Below are 24,492 nucleotides of genomic sequence, written 5' to 3'. Positions count from 1 at the left end.
ATTTTGTTTAATTATCATTCAATACCAACTTATTTCTACTAGAAAAATTGAATGTATTCCCGAAAGTTGAAGAAAACTAAAAATATCTCCGAAAGTAATAAATTTAGTTATATGAAATGCTATATAAAAATGAAAGAGTATAATAAATACAATATTTTTGAAAAATAAAATATAGCATGATCCATTCAAAAAATTAAGAAAATCGTAATTTGGTTTTGTAGTTCACCCTGTATACAAACATTCGTCAATGATTTCAATTGGACTTAATTTAAAAACTACAGTATATTGTTTATCTTACTGGATAAAACTAATTATTGTCTATGAATTACTTCTTTATATACAGGGTGTTAATCTCATAGGGATTTCGAAATAAAAATGGTCATAACTTGTTAAATACTCTGTACAGTAATGCAAAACCCTATATTATATGAACAGGAATTATGAGGGCAATATAAATATGAAAAAATATATAGGGTGTCCCATTTAAAAAATTATATGTTTGATATACCACGCTTTTATTGATCACCCTGTAGAAATGGACATATTTTCCAAGCGCGGGGAATATCATTGCCTACATTTTTTCTAAATAACTTTTTTCGATATTCTATACCGTAATGGAATTATCGACCGATCCCGCACTAAAAACTCACCCTGTATATAAAGACGACCAATATCTGGACGTATCCACCTTAACTTAAAGGAGGTGGAAGAAGAACCGATATACTAGAAGTAAGAATGGCAATCAATAAGCTTAAATTAAAGAAGGCACCAGTCCCAGATATGATAACAGCGAAAATGTTCAAGAAAACAAAAGAAATCGGCATAAAATTGCTTCACTTCCTCTTCAATTAACTATTACATTCCAGGTAATGGCCTACTGATTGCACGCCCTCTACAATCGCAACAATAACAAAGGGGGCAAATAATTAATGTAAAAGAGCAAATCTTTAATATAAGACAAATGATCGAGAAGTCAAGGGAATTAAATATCCTGTTATACATCTGCTTCTTAGATTATCGCAAGGCGTTCAACAAAGTCAAATGGCAAATCATTTCTGACTGATATTAAATGAAGTGGTCGTGCTTGCGCCATATTTCGCTTTTAAGTTATGCTGCAAGCAAGTCTACCCCAAAATCCCGACAGCCAAAATCCCGTCAGCCAAACTCCCGACGGCCAAAATCATGACACGCCAGAATCCCGACACGCGAAAATCCCGACAAATCAAAGATCCCGTCAGATTTTCAAAACTATAATATCTAAAGGGTGACTAAACAAAAGTATTTACCATTTAATATGAGCTAATGTTCTAAATAAAATTTCTAACATAGGTACATGAATTAAATTATTTTCCTTTTTTGCCAATATTATATGTATACTTAGTTCAATTTATAATCAAATCCTCAATTCAAGTTTACTTTCATATAATAGATATTATCAAGTCACTTACAACCGTCCATTTCAGTAAGTATAGCTTTTACATTATAAAATGAAGTGTTTAATAATTTTCTCTTTTAAAATACATACATAATTAGCACCCGTACTTGTTAGTAAATAAGTAATTAATTTTTCAATTTCAATACTGTATAATATGATTTGGTACTGCATTTGAAAAGGAAACAATAAATATTCAAAATGTAGTGGTCGGGATTTTTACTTATGCGAGGATTTTGGCATGTCGGGATTTTGGTATGTCGGCATTTTGGCGTGTCGGGATTCTGGCGTGTCGGGATTTTGGCCGTCGGGATTTTGGCTGTCGGGATTTTGGCTGTCGGGATTTTGGGTGCCACCGGCTGCAAGCATAGCACGGGATATATAACAGAGAGTAAAAGTGTTTGACACACTTGCGTATGAAATCCACCAAGAAAAAGTATCCGGCAAGGGTGTATACTCCACAACTATTTACTATATATGGCAGGGGTGGCCAAGCTCCTTGATAGTCCGAGCCACTTTTCACAAGTTGAAATTTTTCGCGAGCCGCCATTATATAGGTATGTATTCAAAAAGTAAAAAAGAAGGTATTTGTAGGTATACAAATTTTTTTAACAGAAATTTTATTTATTGAAAGTTGAAATAAAATTACGTAATATTAAAACTGAATTACATTTATTTTCCTTCTTTTGATAATTTTTTTAAAATTTGGTGAATAATTTGTGGCAGCACTTCCCAGTAATTCTTTCAGGCTTTTTAGTTCAGCAGCTAAATGCTGATTAGTTAATACTAATCGGTGTTTTGATATCACGGATTTTAAAATGGAATAAAATGGTCCACACAAATACAAGCATCCTTTTTTAATTTAGGGTACTTCGATTCTGGTACTTTCCAAAATTCGGTAATTGGCGTCGACTTATAGTTTTATTTTCGAGCTTGATCTTCTTGTGTTTCTATTAATTTTTATCCTCCATGTGTTGTTCGGGTCATACTTCTTCTTCTTTATGTGCCGTCTTCTACCGAAGGTTGGCGACCATCAAACGATAGGTTTCTCTGTTTTGTGCCGCATGTATTATGTTCGCAGCTTCTGGTATTTGAAACCATTCTCTCAAGTTTCTCAGCCAGGATTTCTTCTTCCTGCCCAAACCTCTTCTACCTTCAATCTTGCCTTCGACGATAAGCTGTAGCAGACTGTACTTATCATTACGGAACACATGGCCCAGGTATGACGCTTTCCTCCTTTTAACAGTTGTTAACAATTCCAACTCTTTACCCATTCGTCTCAATACCTCTGTGTTGGTCACTCTGTCTGTCCAAGGAATTCTCAGTATGCGTCGATACAGCCACATTTCTAGAGCCGCTAACTTCTTTATAGTTGCTGCTGTTAACGTCCACCCTTCTACTCCGTAAAGTAGCGTAGAGAGTACATAGCATTTTGTGGCGCGCCATCGGAGGTTAACGCTTAGGTTGCGGTTGCTTAAGAGCTTTCTCATTTTTATGAATTTGGATCTTGCTATTTCAATTCGGATCCTAATCTCTACGTCTGGGTCCCACTTATCATTTACTGTATATCCCAGATATTTAAATCGATGTACTCTTTCAATACGTTCGGCTTCAATATTTAGGTCGACATGTTGAATGTTCTTTTTACTGATCACCATAAATTTAGTTTTCTTTCTATTGATCTTCAGTCCAAATTGGTTGCCAGTTGTATTTACTCTATTTAGCATCATCTGTAAATCTTCGATGTTATCGGCTAGTATAACAGTATCATCTGCATATCGAAAATTACTTATTGGTACGCCATTAATCTTGATGCCCTCATTGTACTCTTCTAGTGCCTCTAGAAATATTTGTTCCGTGTACACGTTGAAAAGCAGTGACGAAAGAATACAGCCCTGTCTAACCCCTCTAGAAATGGTTATGTTTTCACTCACCATATGTCCATTCTTTATGTGGGCTGTTTGATTCCAATATAGATTTTTTATAATCTGGATGTCCTTAGTGTCAAGTCCTGAAAGATGTAATAGTTCTATGAGTTTGTCATGTTTGATAGTATCAAATGCTTTCTCATAGTCGATAAAACAGGCGTAAACATCTTTCTGTTGATCCAGGCATTTTTGAATCAAGACTTGTATTGCAAATAGGGGCTCTCGAGTTCCAAAACCGCATCTAAAACCGAACTGTGTTTTACTTATGCTGTGTTCTAATTTTGCTCGTATTCTGGAATGGATAATACGCAAGAATACTTTAAGGGTATGACTCATTAAACTTATAAGGCGATATTCGCTACACGTCTTAGAATTGGATTTCTTGGGAAGGGGCACAAATGTAGATTTCAGCCAGTCCGATGGAATTTGACCAGTATCGTATATCTTATTGAACAGTTTCAATACTACATTCATGTTGTTCTCGTTAAAAACTTTTAAAAATTCGACTGGTATTTCATCGCATCCTGTTGCTTTCCCATCTTTCGTTTGATCTATAGCTTTTATCACCTCACTTTTCAATATTTTTGGTCCATTCAGATCAAGAGAGTTCATAAAAATATGACGATAATCCGTAAACAAATCTTTTATGTAAATTGCCCAAGTCTGTAACTGTTCTTCTTTATCTACAATAAGTTTGTTGTTCTCGTCTATTAACTTACCAAACTGTTTTTTCTTGTAAGTATAAGAAAACTCCTTAATTTTTTTATGCATGTTAAAACTATCGTGTCTTCGTTCTAGCTCTTCTATCTCTTGACATTTTTCTTGTAACCATTTCTCTTTGGATTCTTTTATCTTTCTGCTGACAGTTCTATCCAGTTCTTTATATTGTTCGGGATTATTCTTATTTTCCCTCCTTCTGTCCATGAGGTGTAATATTTCATCTGTCATCCATTCGTTCTTCTTCTTCCGCTCGTAGTCACCAATTACTTCTTTCGCACCGTTGCATATAGCGTCCCTTAAGTTGATCCAGTCTCTTTCAATATCATCCGTATTTGTTGTTAAAGCAACATTACTATTAATGCTATTTGTAAGCTTGACTTTTATCTCGGGGTCATACATTGGTAATAAAAAATTCGTCTTATGAACTATGTTCATTTCAAATGAATTCAGAAAAAATGAAGAGATGATTTAAAATATTTTAAGTCTTGAAATCTATTTTGGAGTTTGGTCAATATTCCTTCTGGCTTTTTTATATATGTACTCGTTAAGTTTTTCTAGTTTATTATTGTAACAATTTTTTATGTCGATAAAATGACTAAAATGTGTAATCCAAATTACAAATAATTTTACATATATCCGTAGCAAGAGTTATACAAATCGGCCTGGAGTCGGCTGATTACTGACTTTTATGTCGCGCCAGTTTTAATGTTCGTTCGGGCAGTTTTCGATCTGTCATGATCATTCTTAGCTTGAATGAAAATGGAATTTGTTACAAAGTTACATTTGGTCTTTCATATTAGTTGTCAGTAATTAAGAAGACATTTTGAAACATATGCAACGATAATAAATTTTTTTAAATATAATACATAAATACAAAATTGAAAAGGAACTCGGGACATTGATCGAGAGCCACAAGTAATCCTTCAAAGAGCCGCATGTGGCTCGCGAGCCACAGTTTGGCCACCCCTGATATATGGTGATCATATTTGAAGAACGCTTAAAAGATAAGAAAAAGGCATCTAAACAAATGGCCGAAAAATAAACAATCTTCGCTTTGTGGATGATATAGCCTTCCTTGCCAATATCTAACAAGACCTGATTAATTAAGTAAACCATTCACGTCTTGTTCTAAAAAATTTAATGCTATGAGCCAACCATATGCCCACATTCTTAGCAACTTCTCTAATAGCAACGATTCTCCATAACAATTTTCTTCACTTCTTCACCGTTTTCATCGATTGGCTGGGGTGCCCATAAGGGTTATCGTCATTAAAATCTCGGCCTATTGTTGTACGACGAGCTTGTGTCATTAATATACATATTTTAATCAAATTAGACTCATCAAATGTCAGTCGACATTTTAAAAGTGTGGGAGCACTTTATTTGAAATTCACACAAAATTCAAAACAAATTCTTTGACACATTGTTTATGTTGCCACAAAATGGCAAAGGAAATTAAAACAAAGTTACGTTTATATTTGCCAAAAACCACCTAAAATGCAAAGAAGAATGTCAACTTTTATTGGGGAAATTTCTACTAATACTTATAATAAATAAGAGTATAAAAGTAGACAATCGATTTTTTTAAATTGAAAATTTAAATCGAAATTTCAAATATCACCTATAATTTTCAACAAACCTCGTATATTGTGTTGGAATTAATTTCTTTGAAAATGACGAAAGATTATGTAATTATTGATCGTCTACACTACAACATTAGTTTACAGTGATTATTATTATATATACAAACCGGTTTCTTTGTTAGCTTTTGATGTACATAATCTTATACTCCCAAAAAAAAATTAGGTCCAAATCTTTTATTTTTCCAAAGTTAATTTTAAATATTATTCTTAATAAAAAGAACCAATACTGTTGATTAATGTAAAATAACAGTACTTGATGGATATTTTCACTGTTTATTCTAATTTGATTAATATTATAGTAGAAAATTAGTTGAAATCCTCTATAAGAAGTTAATTCAATTAAAAAATTCCCTTGAAGTGCTACATCACAGAACGTTTTAGAACTAAAGAGTTCATCATCAGTGCTGTTAACAGGTTTTTTACAATGCTCGAGCCACAAAAATATAGGAGTGAAAACCCTTTAAATGTTGTACATTTGCAGAAAATTTACATGTCTACATTAAATTAATTGTGATGTTAAAAATAATCCTGGTTATAACAGCAGATCTAAGGAGGTGTAAATTAGAGCTGGAGGGTCAACTAATACAACAAGTCATGGAGTTTAAATATCTAGGCATCAATCACACTATCTAGCTACGGAAAGCTCGAAACAGAAGTGGAAGATCAAGTGAATAAAGCAAACAGACCCGCAGGTTGCCTGAATGAAACAATATGGAGAAATAAAAACATCGGAAAAGAAGTGAAAGCCAGAATTTACAAAACAGTCATCAGACCAATAATAACATACGCCGCAGAAACACAACCTGATACAGAAAGGACAAAAATAATGCTAGAAACAGCAGAGATGAAAACACTGCGAAAAATCGATGGTAAGACACTGTGAGATAGAGCTAGAAGTGCAGATATACGACGCAGATGCAAGGTGGACAACATTAATAACTGGGTGAAAAACAGAAGAGTAGAATGGAACGACCACATAAGCCGAATGACAACAAATAAGAACGGCGAAAGACGGTTCCCTAATGGGAAGACGATCAGTGGGAATACCACGAAAAAAATTGAATGACAACTTATACGGGACTATATGAAGAAGTTATCGCTAATCTCCACTGAGGGTATGGCACCCAAAAAAGAAAATCATGGTTTCCAAATATTTTTCATTACATCCGAACCATGATATTATAGTGTTTTCGTTTATATTTTAGACCTGTGATATTCCATTTTATAATTGCTGTCTAATAATTATTTACTATACAAAACATATGTATTTTAACATGAAAATAATGAAACTATGGGAAATATCTGAAAAATTAAAAGAAACTATAAAATAAACTCAAGAATAGTCGATTTAAGAAATGGGTGAAAACACCTATACTCTGGGCTAATTAGCAAAATACAAGGAAAAGTTATTTACGAGCAATTTTATTGCTGGAATCGAATGTTATTATTGTATGTATTAATAATATAGGTATGCCAAGTCCGCAGATAGTGTGCTACTTTTTTTATAAACAAAATGGCGCCCGAAAATCGTGTTTTTTTCAATTTTTGCTCTATAACTCCAAAGATTTTAACTTTACACCAAAAACACCCAAATAAAAATTCACCGCAATTAAATTCTGCATAGAGACGTGTTTTTCCCGATTCACTTCGACGAAAACTTTCCCCGGAAAAAGCGGGTTTTTCCAAAAAAATCTTTAATTTTCAACTAAAATTTTAGAAAAGTAATGGCTAATCAATAATTAAATAACTTGGTAATGTAAAAGCCCTTTTCATATAGATTATAATTCCAGAAGCTGATGGAAATTGAATGAACAGTTTATCAACAATTGAATTGTTAATTAAAAATTTACGGTCGCTATAATAACAACAATAATTATGATGCATAATAATAACTATGATTTTTTCATAAAAAGACACTATACCTATCTAATGTACTTTACAGAATTAAAATTGGACTATGAAAGCGGCCTCAGCAATATTTTAAAACTATAAACAATTTTTTGGTTTATAAACAAATAGAATATCTCGGGAAATATTAAGCTAAATTAAATTGTGAAAACGGTAGTCGAAAAAGAGCGGCAGGACGCTTCTTTTAAAAGAAAAAACGTTTAATTACGATGAGTGGTTCCTGAGATACAATCGGTGAAAATTGACCGGAATTTACGGCAAAGATATAAACAATAGTATCATAATTTTCAAACCATCACCTTTTTATTTTGTCCTTTTTCTCCACACCAATTTTCATATCTTTAAAATACTCATAACATATATTATTATAATAAAAACTATCGATAATACGTGTGAAAATTGCCAAAAATAGCAAAATTCCGATCAAAAATTAGGTTGGAGAAAATGTATCCCTCAAAGTTCAAAACCGGTATACGTTAAAAAAATGCATTTTCTCGGCTTCCCATGGAGCAATTTCCTTCATTTTTTTTTTGTTCTCTAATAACTCGAGTAGAGCCATCTAAATAACTCATTATTAAATGTCAAGCTTGGTTTTTTTGTTATAATAGATTAATTTATTTATAAGAACAGAAAACTACATATTTTTTCCAGTTGTAGGCTTTTTTTTAGACAAACTTACTACAAGTGTACCTTCTAAAGTTAAAAACATAAATATTTTCATTTGAAAGCTGTATAATTATTTAAACAATTTTTATTTAAATAAATTAAAATTTTGTGTTATAATAAATAAATTAATTTATTATAACAAAACAAAAGCAAGTCTGACATTTAAGAATGGCTCTAGTCAAGTTACTTGGGAACAAAAAAATAATGAAGGAAATTGCTCCATGGGAAGCCGAGAAAATGCATTTTTTTAACGTATACCGATTTTGAACTTTGAGGGTTACATTTTCTCCAACCTAATTTTTGATTGGAATTTTGCTATTTTTGGCAATTTTCACATGTATTATCGATAGTTTTTATTATAATAATATATGTTATGAGTATTTTAAGGATATGAAGATTGGTGTGGAGAAAGAGGACAAAAATAAAAAGGTGATGGTTTGAAAATTATGATCCTATTATTTATATCTTTGCCGTAAATGCCGGTCAACTTTGATCGGTTGTATCTCAGGAACCACTAATCACAATTAAAAGTTTTTTTCCTTTAGAAGAAGCGGCCTGCCGCTGTTTTTCGAATACCGTTTTTACAATTTAATTTAGTTTAATATTTCCCGAGATATTCCATTTGTTTATAAGCCAAAAAATTCTTTATAATTTTAAAATATTCCTGAGGCCGCTTAAATAGTCCAATTTCAATTCTGTAAAGTACATTAGATAGGTATAGTGTCTTTTTATGAAAAAATCATAATTATTCTTATAAATTCTTATAAAATTGTTCATTCAATTTTAATCGGCTTGTGGAATTATAATCTATATAAAAAGGGCTTTTACATTACCAAGTTATTTAATTATTGATTAACAATTACTCACCTAAAAGTTTAGTTGAAAATTAAAGATTTTGTTGGAAAAACCCGCTTTTTACGGGGAAAGTTTTCGTCGAAGTGAATCGGGAAAAACACGTCTCTATGCAGAATTTAATTGCGGTGAATTTTTATTTGAGTGTTTTTGGTGTAAAGTTAAAATCTTTGGAGTTACAGAGCAAAAATTGAAAAAAACACGATTTTCGGGCGCCATTTTGTTTATAAAAAAAGTAGCACACTATCTGCGGACTTTGCATACCTATATTATTAATATATACAATCATAAGATTCGATTCCAGCAATAAAATTGCTGGTAACTAACTTTTCCCAAAAATGGCCTATTCTCCGATAATCAACCCAGACTACTAATACTCATACTAATTTATTCGACAATATGTTTTTGCTTGGAAAAATACTTAAAAATGTTTGACTAAAATATAATGGCTTAACAATAGTAAAAAAGAGAAAGAAACATACAAAATATATAAAAATGTACTTATCGCTATTATGAAGATGATAATAATACGACTGGTAAATTATGTCCTGTCCTAGGACAATAATATACGAGCAGGATTCAGAAATATGCATGGGATCTATTTTTCCACGATGCACTAATGCCGGAACGATAAGTAATGACTAAGGGTAGGGATACTTAGTTTTGTAAAATGACTCAGTTTTTGAAAATGAAGCACTGTAGTGGTACAGAGACAACCGAAGATAAACAAAAGGGTTCTAATAGACATAAGGTAAAAACTCCTTCAATTACTCAAGACAACCCGATAATCATGTACAGGTATATTAATAAACAAATTTTAGTGCAGTCACTGAAGGTGGATATGAACTATTAGCTCCGATTTCGTTGACCCTCCATGGATTTTCATGAAAGGTGCTGAGTGGTTAGAGGATAGTTCAATGAATAAAAGTGACATGGTGCCACCTTGCGCTTTTACCCTGAGGATGGATCCCACCCCTTCTCGGGGGTGAAAAAGAGTTATTAAAGATCAAAAATGTTAATTTTTCGTGAAAAACATGCATTTTTTAAAGCGGTGTTTTATAAATAACTCAAAAACGATAAGCTTTTGCCAAAAAATTACTATTACCAAAAGTGAAGATAATAAAAAATTAAATAAATTTCTTCATGGAAAAAACTTTTAGTAAATATTAATTCAAAGTGAGTTACATGAAAATTGAATATATATTTTTTTTGGCGAGTACTCAAATCTAAGTACTCAAGCTTAAATATCGGGAAAACGATGCATTTTACATAAACATATACTTACTAACCGTTTATCAAAGTACTCAGAAATAGCTATCAAATGATCTCCTGAAGAAAACAAGTGACATAAAATCGTATTAAATTGAATCTATTAAATCCCTTAGTTTTTTAAAGATAAAAGGTTAAAAGGCGCCGGTTACATGTTTCTGGTAGTAACAGTTAGGATTTAAACGGCCCAATCTCAGTTAACGTTTACCTAAGAAAATAATAAAAAAAGTAAAATACCTGCCAAAGAAAAAACTAAAATTTGGTTCCATATCATTCTTTACGTATATTGAGTATTTTTTGAGTTAGGTACGTATTATCAAATTAAAATGAAAATTACAAAAATTTGAAAAATTCTGATTTTTTTAAATTTTTTTTTCAAAAATATGAATTTTAAACCTGTAAAAATTTTTGAGGTTATAGTTATAAATATAGGTATTGAGGTATAAATTTTACTTTTTGTGAAAATGGCGCACGTTTTATTTTTCTCAAATTATCCTAAAAAAAGTCGAAAGTATTCTGTTATTTTCATCATGACTGGTTTAATTTTGATGCTATAAACTTCCTCTGGAGCTCATTTGATAGGTATTCCAGAGTATTTTGAGAAGTGCTTAGTAGGTAAGTGTATCTTATAAAATGCATCGTTTTCCCGTTATTTAAGTTTGAATACTTAGATTTGAGTATGTACTCGCCGAAAAAAATATACATTCAATTACCTATAACTCGCTTTAAATTAATACTGTAACGAATTTATTCGATTTTTATTATCTTCAATTTTGCTGATGATACCTTTTTTGAAAAAAAATATAGGTTTTGAGTTATTTATGAAAAATCACTTTAAAACATAGGTACATTTTTTCACGAAAAATTAAAATTTTTAATCTTTAATAACTAAAAAAGTATTGATTTATTTTAATACATTTATATAACAGATTTTGCTTAGAATGTGTCCCTCTATCGATGTATAGGGCTATTTTTAATAAAATAATTTTCATCTTTGAGAAGGGGTGGCATCCACCCACAGGGAAAACGCGCAAGTTGACACCATATCACTTTTGTTTCTTGAGGTATCTTCTAACTTCTAACTTCAATTTTTATGGAAATCGATGGAGGTTCAACGAAATCGGAGGCGAAAACCTAAAGGCACTATTTTAAAACTTGTTGAAAATATCTTCGGACCTGTACGTCGAGATATCAAATAAAGAAATTTCACTTTTACAGTTGTAACTCATTTTCATCCTATACTAATAATAAAAGTAATTGCCTGGATACGGGGAGGTGGAAGGGAACTGGTATATTGCTTTGTTAAGATCTGTACTCAACATTCGTCTCGGTAGATTAAGCGTAAGCCAGCTAATATCTACTAAGAATAATTATCTTAATATTGTTCTGAAGCTATTTCCTTGTGTCATCTTAATTCAATTAACTATTTTAGTTGCAAGTAAACCACAATTGTATTTTAAAATTAAGTTTATTTAACTAGAATTCTTTGTCAGTGATATATAGGTAAATATTAGTAAAAATATTTACAGTAGCCAAAGGGATTATCCACTATTAGAAAATACATTTTCCGAAAATAATCATTACCATTTCTCTAATAGACCTCGTACTGGAAAACCTTACAGTACATAGATATGATTAAGATCAATTTTGAATCAATTTGACGCAACAATCTCATACGTGTTTCACCGTAACATTCAACATCCGACTTTGTGGGTAATATATATCCCTAATTGCAAAACCTCTTTACTAAAGTTCTCAAAAAAAATACACTTTAAAACATGTGTTTCACCGTAGACCGTAACATTCAACATCCGACTTTGTGGTTAATAGATATCCCTAATTGCAAAACCTCTTTACTAAAGTTCTCCAAAAAAATACACCAACACCTTACTAATAAGAAAAACAACTCTACCGCGTCCTAAAACACGCAAACCTCTCAAATATTTTAAAACCTCTGTTTCTTACCGACTCGCTCAGCTTTCTTCTTATAATGGAGCATCTGTATCTCAAATATCCTTTATATTAGAGAAGCTAATAATAGTCCAGAAAGCAACTGCGCATCCGCTAGGAAAAATATTCTAATTCGGATTTTTTGCACGATCTTACTCAAAAAGGACTCCTTTTAACAAATTTGCATGTTGCCAGGACCAAAAGGTGGTCAAAAATTTTTTAAACGTTTTTTTTTGTTTTTTTCCTAAAATTATTTTTTTTGCATGGAAAAAAGTTTTTTTTAGGTTTTTTGGATGACTCTAAACAGAAAAGGTCTGTCGTGACTTTTCTCTAAAAATGATAGTTTTTGACATATAAGCGATTAAAAATTGAAAAATTGCGAAATCAACCGTTTTTAACCCTCAAAAACTATGTGAAACACTGAAAATTTGAATGTTGCCAAGACAGGTAGATATTCTTTAAACATCGATTGATGAAATCCCGAAGAGTTTTTCTGCAATACAATATTCAAAACTCCTTTGTTTTTTAATTGCTAATCAAGCGTGCGCGACACTATTTTCCACCGAGAGTATGGTGCAAATGAAAGGAATAAATTCGTTATTTCGTAAACCGGCGACTTTAAGAAAAAATCCCGAAACAGGTCGATTTTTATTTTTAAGTAATGATATTGTGGCATACATGGTATACTAGTGACGTCATCCATCTGGACGTGATGACCTAATCGATTATTTTTTTAAATGAGAATAGGGGTTGTGTGCTAACTCATTTGAAAGGTTCTTCAATTCTCTATTCAGTAATATAAACATTTACATAATTATTTATACAGGGTGTCCAAAATTTTTTTATTAAATTAAATTATTTGACAAAAAAGAAGTAGAAGGACACCCTGTATAAATAATTGTGTAAATGTTTACATTACTAAATAGAGAATTGAAGAACATTTCAAATGAGCTACCACACGACCCCTATTCTCATTTAAAAAAATCATCGATTACGTCATCACGCCCAGACGAATGACGTCACTAGTATACCATATATGCTACAATATCATAACTTAAAAATAAAAATCGACCTATTTCGGGATTTTTCCTTAAAGTCGCCGGTTTACGAAATAACGAATTTATTCCTTTCATTTGCACCATACTGTCGGTGGAAATAGTGTCGCGCACGCTTGATTAGCAATTAAAAAACAAAGGAGTTTTGAAAATTGTATTGCAAAAAACTCTTCGAGATTTCATCAATCGATGTTTAAAGAATATCTACCTACCTTGGCAACATTCAAATTTTCAGTTTTTCACATAGTTTTTGAAGGTTAAAAATGGCCGATTTCGCAATTTTTCAATTTTTAATCGCTTATATGTCAAAAACTATCATTTTTAGAGAAAAGTCACTAAAGACCTTTTCTGTTTGGAATGATTCAAAAAATGTAACAAAACTTTTATGAAAAAAAGTTTATTTTAGGAAAAAAACAAAAAAAACGTTTAAAAAATTTTTGACCACCTTCTGGTCCTGGCAACATGCAAATTTGTTAAAAGGAGTCCTTTTTGGGTAAGATTGGGCAAAAAATCCGAATTAGAATATTTTTCCTAGCGGATGCGCAGTGGCTTTCTGGACTATAAAAACTCAACTACAAGTTGCTCAAGAGAACCATATAATTCCTAAAATATGGATCCCATCGCATAATTATCGGAATAATTATCGGCAATAAAGGGGCAGACAGAAGTGCTCGTGATGCAGCAACAAGTGCGGAATCTGAATTAGTGCGCGAGAGTGTATCTAAAGATCTCAATAGGTTTTTTAAACAAAAGGTGATTGGTCAGTGGCAGCGTGAATGGTTTCTGTTGTAATCTAAACTAAAACCAGATACACGGCAGTGGAAAACTAGTGTTAGTTACACGTTTATTCAAAAGGTTCTATCGCGCCTACGTGTAGGACACACTATAATTACACACTCATACCTACTTTCAACAGGGCCGCGTTTAGGTTAATTGACGCCCTAGGCAATTCTCTAGTAGCCGCCCTTCAAGCATGTACCATTTTTGAGAAAAAAAATTGCAAGCAGATTTTTTATTTAAATAAGAATACATAAAAATTGTCATTCCATTTCGATCACATCAGATTTCTTTCTTGATTTTTCTTTGGGAAAATCATCTATACCTAATGTCGTCATAATTTATCGCCTTTGTTACGTCACTTTCTATGGACAAAATCTACAAATTGTTAAGACGTTCTTGCGTCATACTTGATCGGAAATTATTTTCATGTCTATTTTCAATTCTTGACATTTTCGAAAATGACCTTTCAGCGGACACGTTGGTTGGCAACTGGGAGGCACAAATAAATGCGCAAAGCAATATCAAAATTAGGGAAAATATATTTCAATCCCCTCTTCTTTAAATATTTAGATGTCAATTATTGGTGATTGGTGATTTTATTGTGGTATCCAAATGACACTTTAAGTGAATGCATTCATGTATGAATGATGTAGGAATCTATTAGTGCAGTCAGTGAGGGTATTTGGCTCCGAATTCCATCCTACTGCATCAATTTACTTGATATTTTCACTGTCACTAGGGAATAGCTCAAGAAACAAACTCTACCCTATATACTATGGCGCTTTTTAACTTAGGTGTGGTTCCCACCCGTTCTCGGGGGTGGAATTTTTTTTTATCAAACTAACACCGGAAGTGACCAGAGAACGTAATTCTAAAAAAAAACTGTTTTATAATTTTTTTTGAAAACTCGATACTTTTTGAGTTATTCGTGGTTAAAAATTTGCCATTTTCATTGGAAAATGACACTTTTCGGAGACTGTTTTTGGGAATACCATAAAAATTGTGCATCTAACGAAAAAACTATATAAAACATTTTTGTAGTTTATGAAAAATCAGAGAGATTCATTTTTTCATAAATCTTCAAGTTTTAGTAAAAAAATACATAGAAGGTGAAAAAAGATTTTTTTAGGTACATGCTCAAATCGGTGTGTTCAACTTAAAATAACAGAGAACTGGTCGATTTTAGGTGTATAATGCTGAATACCTTTTGTAGCGCTTGAAAAGACCTTTAAATCGAGAACTGTTAAATGTCGGTTACATTCAAACTAAGAAAGATAGGGTGCAAAAAAACTTACGACTAATGTATTTTAAGGAAAAATGAGTATACAATAAGAAATAGTATATGTATATAGAATATGTATATATAAGAATTTAAATGCATCGTTTTCCTTCTACAATACCTTCTACTATAGTATTATTTCTATATTCAAAAAGTTGGACGGGTTTAAAATGAATGGTTTTTGAAAAGAATAAGATCAATTTATAGAGCACATTTTTAAATTTCCTTAAAAATCTTCCTTTTTCTCCATGTGATTCGAAAGTGATAAGAGATACGTAAAAAAATAACTTACAAATATGTAGGTTTTCTTTTAGATAACAATTTTATTTTTCTTTCATTACTGTATCTCATTATCATTTTCGAGTTATATGGAGAAAAAGAAAAATTTTTAAAAAAAATTTAACAATGCTCTCTATAATTTGATCTTATTTTTTTCAAAAACCATACATTTTAAACCCGTCCAACTTGTTGAACATAGAAATAACACTATAGTAAAAGGTATTGTAGAAGCAAAACGATGCATTTAAATTTGGTGGATGAGGGATTAAAATATACATACTTCGCATTTTATCTTAAAATAAATTAGTAATCCTTTTTTGTTGCACCATATCACGTTTAGTTTGAATGTAATCAAAATTTAACATTGCGGTCGTTTTAAAGGTCTTTTTAGGCAGTACTTACAAAAGATATTGATAGCATTATACCCTTAAAATTGACCATTTCTCTGTTATTACGTTGAACACACCGATTTGAGCATGCACAAAAAAAATGTCTTTTCACCTACCATATCTCTTTTTATTTTTTATCACTAGAAGACTTATGAAGGAACGAATCTCTTTGATTTTTCATCAGCTACAAAAATGTTTTATACAGTTTTTTTCGTTAGATGCATAAGTTTTAAGGTATTCGCAAAAAACCGTCCGAAAAGGCGACATTTTTCAATGAAAATGGCAAATTTTCTACCACGAATAACCCAAAAGGATTGAGTTTAAAAAAATTATAGAACAGTGCGCCCCCCGCCTTTGCGGTGCTGCCGACGGCCAAATAATCCCTAAATTTACAACTTCTGTCCTTTTTGAATGAATAGTGTTAAGAAAATGCAATTTGTTTTCTAGAAATAAGTGCCCACTTCCCCATAGTGCCCATATTCCATTGATGGATGTACGATGTACTTAAATGTTATTCGATTTCAATTTTTATATATGTACAAATATTTTTTGCACGGTATTTGTGCCGCCCTCTTATAATTTGCCGCCCTAGGCAACTGCCTATATTGCCTAATGGATAAAGCAGCCCTGACTTTCAAGCGGTGAACTTCCCTTATGCGACCCATGTGCTACGCTTCTTACCGTCATCCATTTGTTAATTAAGTGATAAATATATAACAAAGAGAACGTTCAATAAACAAACTACAATACACTCTACCAGCTCTATTAACTATCTATTAAGAGACAACTGTCTAAACTTATTAAATGATCTAAGGTCAATCAATATTTTTACCAAATCTACACTTATTGTAAAGTTCTGTTTACTGAGTAATGCCGCTAATAACCTGTTGTTGGATGCGGCAAATTTGCTTTAATAAGAAAAATATTTACAGTATAATGGGTACAATTGGGTACCAAGGTATAATCAGGGGATTATCGCCGTGTGTCATGTTATTTTACATAATTAGCATATATTTTTATAGTGAAAGAAACTATTTTTAGTTCTTTTTGTGTTTAATCTCTTCTTTGTGTTATTGATTAGTTCTTTATATACGAAAGACGTGACCCTGTTGAGAAAATGGCATTTTTCTGTCTGAGTGAAAATGAAAATTTTGTCTTGAGAAAATAATAATACGAATAATTATGTCAATGTGGTTGAACCCAAGCGATATTCAAGAATACGGATACAATATCGAACCATATGAAAACGAAAACATCGAAACTTAGGGAGCATCAGTATCTGCATAATATATCATCTTAAATAGATAAGGCGAAAACGGCGGGTTCGTTGGGAAAAATATTCCCATGGGATTTTTTTGCATAATTACATTCGTGAGACATCCCAGAATAAGGTTCAAGAAGTCGCCCACGTGAAAAGTAGGCCAAATTTTTTTAACAATTTTTTTTAATCAAATTGCAAAAATCAATATTTTTGGCCCGGACAATTTTTTTGTAGGTTTTTTTGGACCATTCTGGATAAAAAAAGGTCTCTTATAATTTTTCTCCAAAGTTGATCGTTTTCAAGTTATAAGCAATTCAAAATTGAAAAAAACGAAAAATGGGGATTTTCAAGGCTTAATAACTCGGTTAAAAGTTATTATTATGAAAGTCAGAAAGTGACTAAATCAATGTTTAATGCCCCCCCTCCCCCAACAAGATCCTGAAGAAATTTTTGTCATTATTTTATTACTAAGCTGTTATTTTTAAGTACTAATATTGAGCGCCATGCACGTGGTAGCCGGCCGTAGATGCTGAGTGCGAGAGAGATGCCACTCCGGCAGTCCAATTGTGCATCTTACTTGCACTCATATTTACGGCCGCATACCTCGTGCATGGCGCTCATTATTATTACTTAAAAATAACAGCTTAGTAATCAAATAATGACAAAAATTTCTTCAGGATCTTGTAGGATTTGTATTTAGTCACTTTCTGACTTTCATAATAATAACTTTTAACCGAGTTATTAAACCTTGAAAATCGCTATTTTTCGTTTTTTTTTTCAATTTTAAATTTAAATTTCAATTTTAAATTGCTTATACATAACTCGAAAACGATCAACTTTAGAGAAAAATTATAAGAGACCTTTTTTATCCAGAATGGTCCATAAAACCCACAAAAAAAATGTCCGAGCGAAAAATATTGATTTTTGCAATTTGGTTAAAAAAATTGTTAAAAAAAATTGAACCACTTTTCACGTGGGCGTCTTCTTGAACCTTATTCTGGGATGTCTCACAAATGTGATTATGCAAAAAAAATCTCATGGGAATATTTATCCCACCGGACCCGCCGTTTTCGCCTTGTCTATAAGCGCAGAGAAATTATTCCAATGGAAAATAATTTCTCGAAGTGTTTTAAATGTATTATTATATAATAATGTATGTAGATGGTAGCTGGTCGCAAATAAGCCAAAAATAGGTCAAAATAATTTATGCCTATTGTGAAATGTGTGCTAAGGTAATACAACTATTATTACTTTTAATGAGAAACACAAATAGTATCTTTTATACTTTTTAAGTATGAAGCAGTGGAAATACGACGTGGTGTGAGACAATGGTGTATTTTATCGCCTCTACTTTTTAACATTTATTCCGAATTTATTTTCAAAGAAGCCTTAGATGAAGTTGCAAGCATTAAAATCAACGAAATTAATGTCAGAAATCAGGCATACGCAGAGGACACGATGCTTATTGCTTTCAATGAAAAAGAGTTGCAAGGACTTATAAACAGGGTGACGGAAACATGTATTGAATATGGAGAAAAGATGAAGTTAATACTTCCGAGACAAAACTTATGGTTATCAGTAAAATGGTGTTACTGTGTTACAACCAATGAACAGCAGAGCGTATGGAATAAAGATAGAAAGAGCCCACAATATCATCTATTTGGGCGCCAACGTTAATGATAACTGGGATATAAAGTAAGAAATAAGAATACGAATCGAAAAAACGGACATATTACACGTGGAGAGATACAACGTACTCCAACTTGTTAAACAGGGAAAGATTCAAGGAAAAAGAAGCATAGGGAGAAGCAGAATATCGTAGCTTCGCAACCTGAGAGAATGGTATGGATGTACATCATGATTTAGAGACAACTGCTCTGAATGAACTTTTCTCTAAATGAAAGTCGTCTCTAAAGTTCGAATACGATGATTGCCGACCCCCGTCGCTGAGGCAGAGATGGCCCTTGAAGAAGAATATCGAAAAAGCCAGAATCGTTTTCTATAAAGTAATGTAAATGTTAATCATTAGAGATATTACCTTATATCTTAGAATCAGATTAATACGCTGTTACAAATCCTTCACATTGCTGTATGACATGTAGAGAAGGCCCTTACAGAGACACTTATGAAAAAATTGGAGGCTTTTGAGATGTGGATCTACCGACGAATATTGTGTATAAGTTGGGTTGATCGTATAAGAACTGAAATAGTTTTCTACCGAACTAAAAAGAGCACAGAAATAACAAAAACAATAAAAATTCGAAAGTTACAATATTTCAGCCATGTAATGAGCCATCCAGAGAGGTATAGCCTTCCAAACCTCAAAATACACGGCAAGATCGCCGGAAGAAGTGACCTAGGCTGAAACGTGAAAAACGTCCTGTCTCCGAAATCTCCAAGAGGTGTATCAAGAGACCACCGTTAGTCTGTTTAGAGCGGCGTAAACAAAGTTGTATGATCGCCAACGTTCGATGTATCGGACAAGGTAGGTAGGTACCTACTGAAAGAAAAACAAGCAGATACTTTTTAAGTAGTTGTGAGTTTTGTAGTAATATTATCTTATCAACACGAATAAGAAGTAATATGGTATAAAGAAAATACATAGTGTGTCTATTTTTACCAACAACTGTTTATATTTACATACACTTTTTGTCGAACCAATCTTTATAGTAGGTTCAGCAGAGACCACTGTTATAATTCACTATTTAAATAACTTGTAATATACTGTCATTGTTAAATGTCATCATTTCATCATTAAATGTCATCGTTAATAATAGAGATAAATATATACACACAACCAAACTTATATGGAATCACTATGTATTTCAAAGTAATATTTATTTCTTTTGAAAAAACTTGTTATTGTTGCGAAGAATAAAGGTTTTTATTGAAAATAAACAAACCGATAAGACAATCAGGTAGTACAGCTCGGTACGGTATACCTAGGTTATTTGCTTGACTTGCAAATTGAACGAAAATAAATAAACTTTTGCGTCCAAAAACGAAAATATACCTCATGTGTGGTTATAGAACTTACAACGCGGAAATATTATTGGTCTTGTGGAGCAAGTAATGTTCTCAGAGAGACATAGCTGCAGAGCTAGGCGTAACACAGGGCGTTCTGTCCAAAACCTATGCTAGGTAACAGGAACTAGGAAAGCTCAAAAATAAAACAAGGGAAAGTCGGCAAATAGTATATTAATTACCATTACATACCTAGCGCTAAAGTACTCTATTTCAGCCGAGCGGCAAGGTAGTTTACCGAGGTGCGAAGCACCGAGGTAAACTACAGACGCGAGGCTAGAATGAGTTCCCGCGAGGTTTGTATACTATTTTACTCACAATCGGTTAGTAGTTTATGGATTTCTAATACTCACAATCTACCAATAATAAAATCGTTTCAAATATCTGTATCCATTTTCATTATGTGATAGGATGAATTATTTTAAGTAACCTGTGAGATCGTTGCTAGGTAACAAAACAAGTTTGTTGAATCTGACATTTAGGCGATACACGACGCCATTAATTGTACATATAATCAAATTGTCGTGTTTATTTTACAAAAATGTCTGATAGTGAATTTGAATGTACGCCACCCGAACTGCGGGTAGCTGCAGAGAGAGCTACTGAAGGAATAATTCCTGAAAAAAGCAGGGAGAGGTATGAAAACACCTATGAACTATACAGTAAATGGTGCGTGGCTAAAGGTGTGCAGCATACCTCTGAGACGGTACTTCTTGCTTATTTTTGTGAAATGACCAAACAAAGTAAAGCCTCCACATTATGGTCAAGATATTCGATGTCGCGAGCAGTATTAAACTTTAGGCATAATGTTGATATTAGTAAATACGCAAAATTGCGGGCATTTTTGAAAAGGCAGAATGTGGGATATCAAGCTAAAAAGTCAAGTGTTTTTTCTGAAGCAGACATCGATACATTTTTAAACAATGCCCCGATAGAATATCTTCCTTAAAAGGTAATTTTAATTTATTTAGTGCATATTAAATATATGTTATATTAAATTTTTTTAGGTTGCTTTAATTATTGGCATTTCCGGAGCCTGTAGGTGCGATGAACTTTTAAAAATGAAAATAAGTGACCTGGATATTTTAGAAAATCGAATTATAATAGTGATTCCTTTCACAAAAACCTACTCTTCCCGTACATTTGTAATTACAAAATCGGAATGGATAAGAATAATAAAGCAATACTGTGACCTTCGTAATAACACTGACTCGTGATAGATTTTTTTTACAAATAAGATTTGGTATAATTACACGACAGCCTTTTGGGCATAATGCTATAGGAAGTTTTCCCAAAAAAATAGCAACTTATTTAAAGTTGGAAAATGTTAACAGGTTTACAGGACATTGTTTTAGACGTACTTCAGCAACATTATTAGCAAATACAGGTGGAGACATCCTACAGTTGAAAAAGTTGGGGGGTTGGAAATCCAACACCGTAGCAGAGGGATATGTGGAGAATTCATTACATGGACAAATAAAAATTGCTAATATGTTGTCTCATGTAGAAAATCCAGAAACGTCGGCGTCATCATCTATTTCTGAAACTCATAATTTTGAGCAACACGGTCTTATTTTAACCGTTAATAGTAATCATAATTCCAATGTAACTATTAATATTTATAATTCCAAATAGTTTTCTTTTTGTTATTGTTGTTGTTGTTTCTTAATTAAATAAATGTTGAGTGGATTCTATTCTTTCTAAACCATCTTTTAATCAAAAATGACATTGACATTTGCAGGTAGGAAAGTGACAGATGCTAGCCGGGAAAGTACTTTCCCTGCTAGCTGGGAAAGTAAAGTAAGTAATAAGTCGCTTCCTGATTACTTCAAAGGTTAGAAATCCATAAATTACTAACCGATTGTGAGTTAAAGTAATAACGGCTCGCCACGATCGTTTAATTGTCCAATCAGCTGGAAGACAACCAACCATTTCTCACCTGCAGCTCCAAAGGCAGCTTTTGGAAGCTACAGGTGGAACTGTTTCAGTTGAAACGATAAGAAGAAGAGTTCGTGCCAATAAGTATACAGCAGGAGACAGTTATGGGTTTCCAAATTATCCAGGCAGCACAAGATTGATCGCCTAAGTTGGTTTCTTCATCACCAAAACTGGACATTGGGAATTGACAAAATGTGCTATTTTCAGAAAAAGTCAGGATTTGTGTAAAATCAAATGATCCGCGAAATCGTGTACGAAAAAAAGAGTCACGAACGAAAACTGTCAGACCTGTTCACAAATACAGGGTGTCCCGGAAAATAGTGCGTTCCTTAAAGGTATAGGTAGAAGGCACCATATAGAACAAAAAACTCTTATAACATTTTTTTCTAAATGCAACCGTTTGACCAAAAAATTAAAATGTATTTTGGTAGGCAAATTTAAATCTGACAACTATGTGCGGTACGCAAATTTAAGCATAGACAGTCCCATGTAAATAAATAGATAGAAGATAGATAGTAAACAGATAGTTTTAAAGAATCCAGTTTAGTGTCAATGCCGAAAATGTTTTCGAATAGTGAGTGTATTACCTATTATGTTATTACCTATGAATGGTGTTTGAGAAAGGTTACTTGAAACATCTATTCGGTATAATAATTATTTTCAAGTAAGTACAACTTAGTTATTTCAGTTCACAAGTAAACAAATTACTGAGACATTATCTGGTGTATTTAAGTTCCACTGTAAACTATTAAAACTATGTAATTCAGTTAAAGCCCTCAGCAATACTCAGCATTCAACCCATTTAAACCTTACTAAATACATAATACTAGTTCAGTTAAAAGATGTGTAATTCGCTTAAAATTATGCAATAGGTATTTCAATACATTTCAAAAGAAAATAATTTTAGTAAACAAATAGTAAATACATAAGTATTACCTACTATTAGGTTGGATTATTTTAAATACTGTTAATCACAATCACAAACGAGTTCTTATTATGTTAGTATTCCGTAGTGCGTACGATGTTGCCAGTTTATTAAAATTTCCAAACATTAAAATACAGGTATATGGAAAACAATGTTAACTTTTTTTGGAAACGGTTAACTTTAGAAAAAAATGGTATAGGACTTTTTTGTTCCAAATTGTGTATTCTCTCCATACCTTAAAGGAACGCACTATTTTCCGGGACACCCTGTATAAAAGGATAAGTATAATGTTCTGGAGAGGAATTGTGATCCGTAAAAACTCCTTTAATTTTCATCCAATCAACTTTAACTGCTCTCAGGTATGTTGATAACCTGTAGTTAGACTCTGGAGAGGTGAAACAGGAGAAAATTTAATTTTCATGCATGATAATGGACCACCACATACCATTAGAGTGACTAGAGACATCATTAAAGTAGAAGGTATCTCTTGTTTGGAGTGGCCTGCTAGGACGTATTTGTGGGAAATGCTTAAAAGAAAAATTAGAGCTCGCCGGGATAATCCACAAAACACAGTACGGCTAGTACAAGCTGCTCTTGAAGAATGGAGCAACATACCACAACATAATGTTGATAATTTGATTAGGCGCGTGCCCACGCAAACTGAAGATTGCATAAGGACTAGAGGTGATAACACTGAATACCAAAAAAAAAACAAATAAAAACAATTTAAACATTATTCGTTTTACATTGAAATTTTGTATACTATTGACTGTAAAACAACTAGTTTTAAATTGTTTTTTTAAATACTTTATTGTTTTATTTAATTGTTATGTATTTTTTACTAAATTGCTTTAAAATAAATATTGGTTTACTTCTTGTGTTCGTTTTTTTTAAATTCGCACGAAATAATAAGAAATATCAGATGATTCCATATAAGTTTGGTTGTGTGTATGTCTACACAAATGAAAGAAGTGGATTCTGTAGAATTATCAGTGTTTGGTAATATGAAAGACATGAAAAGCAATGTGTGTGTGGCATAGTCACTCAGTGAAGTCAGCAAGCCTAGCAACAAAAAACTTGAACAAATTTCAATATTTAATCTGAAATAGTTTCAATAAATATATTTTTCTATTCTCATACTATAATATATCAATTATGATGTCACTACCACTATTTTCATTAAGATACAGATTT

At 32.3% G+C, this 24,492-nt stretch overlaps 1 protein-coding gene across 3 annotated transcripts in view; it reads right to left on the bottom strand.

Moving 5' to 3' along the window:
* The window catches only part of LOC114330751 (cGMP-dependent protein kinase, isozyme 2 forms cD4/T1/T3A/T3B), a 1,273,893-nt gene that overhangs the window by 686,277 nt on the left and 563,124 nt on the right, over window positions 1-24,492 (bottom strand). The gene's annotated exons all lie outside the window — the stretch shown is intronic.

This window comes from Diabrotica virgifera, chromosome 7 (assembly GCF_917563875.1).
Source record: "Diabrotica virgifera virgifera chromosome 7, PGI_DIABVI_V3a".
NCBI classification, from domain to species: Eukaryota; Metazoa; Arthropoda; class Insecta; order Coleoptera; family Chrysomelidae; genus Diabrotica; species Diabrotica virgifera.
This window is presented reverse-complemented; position numbering and strand designations above follow the sequence as displayed.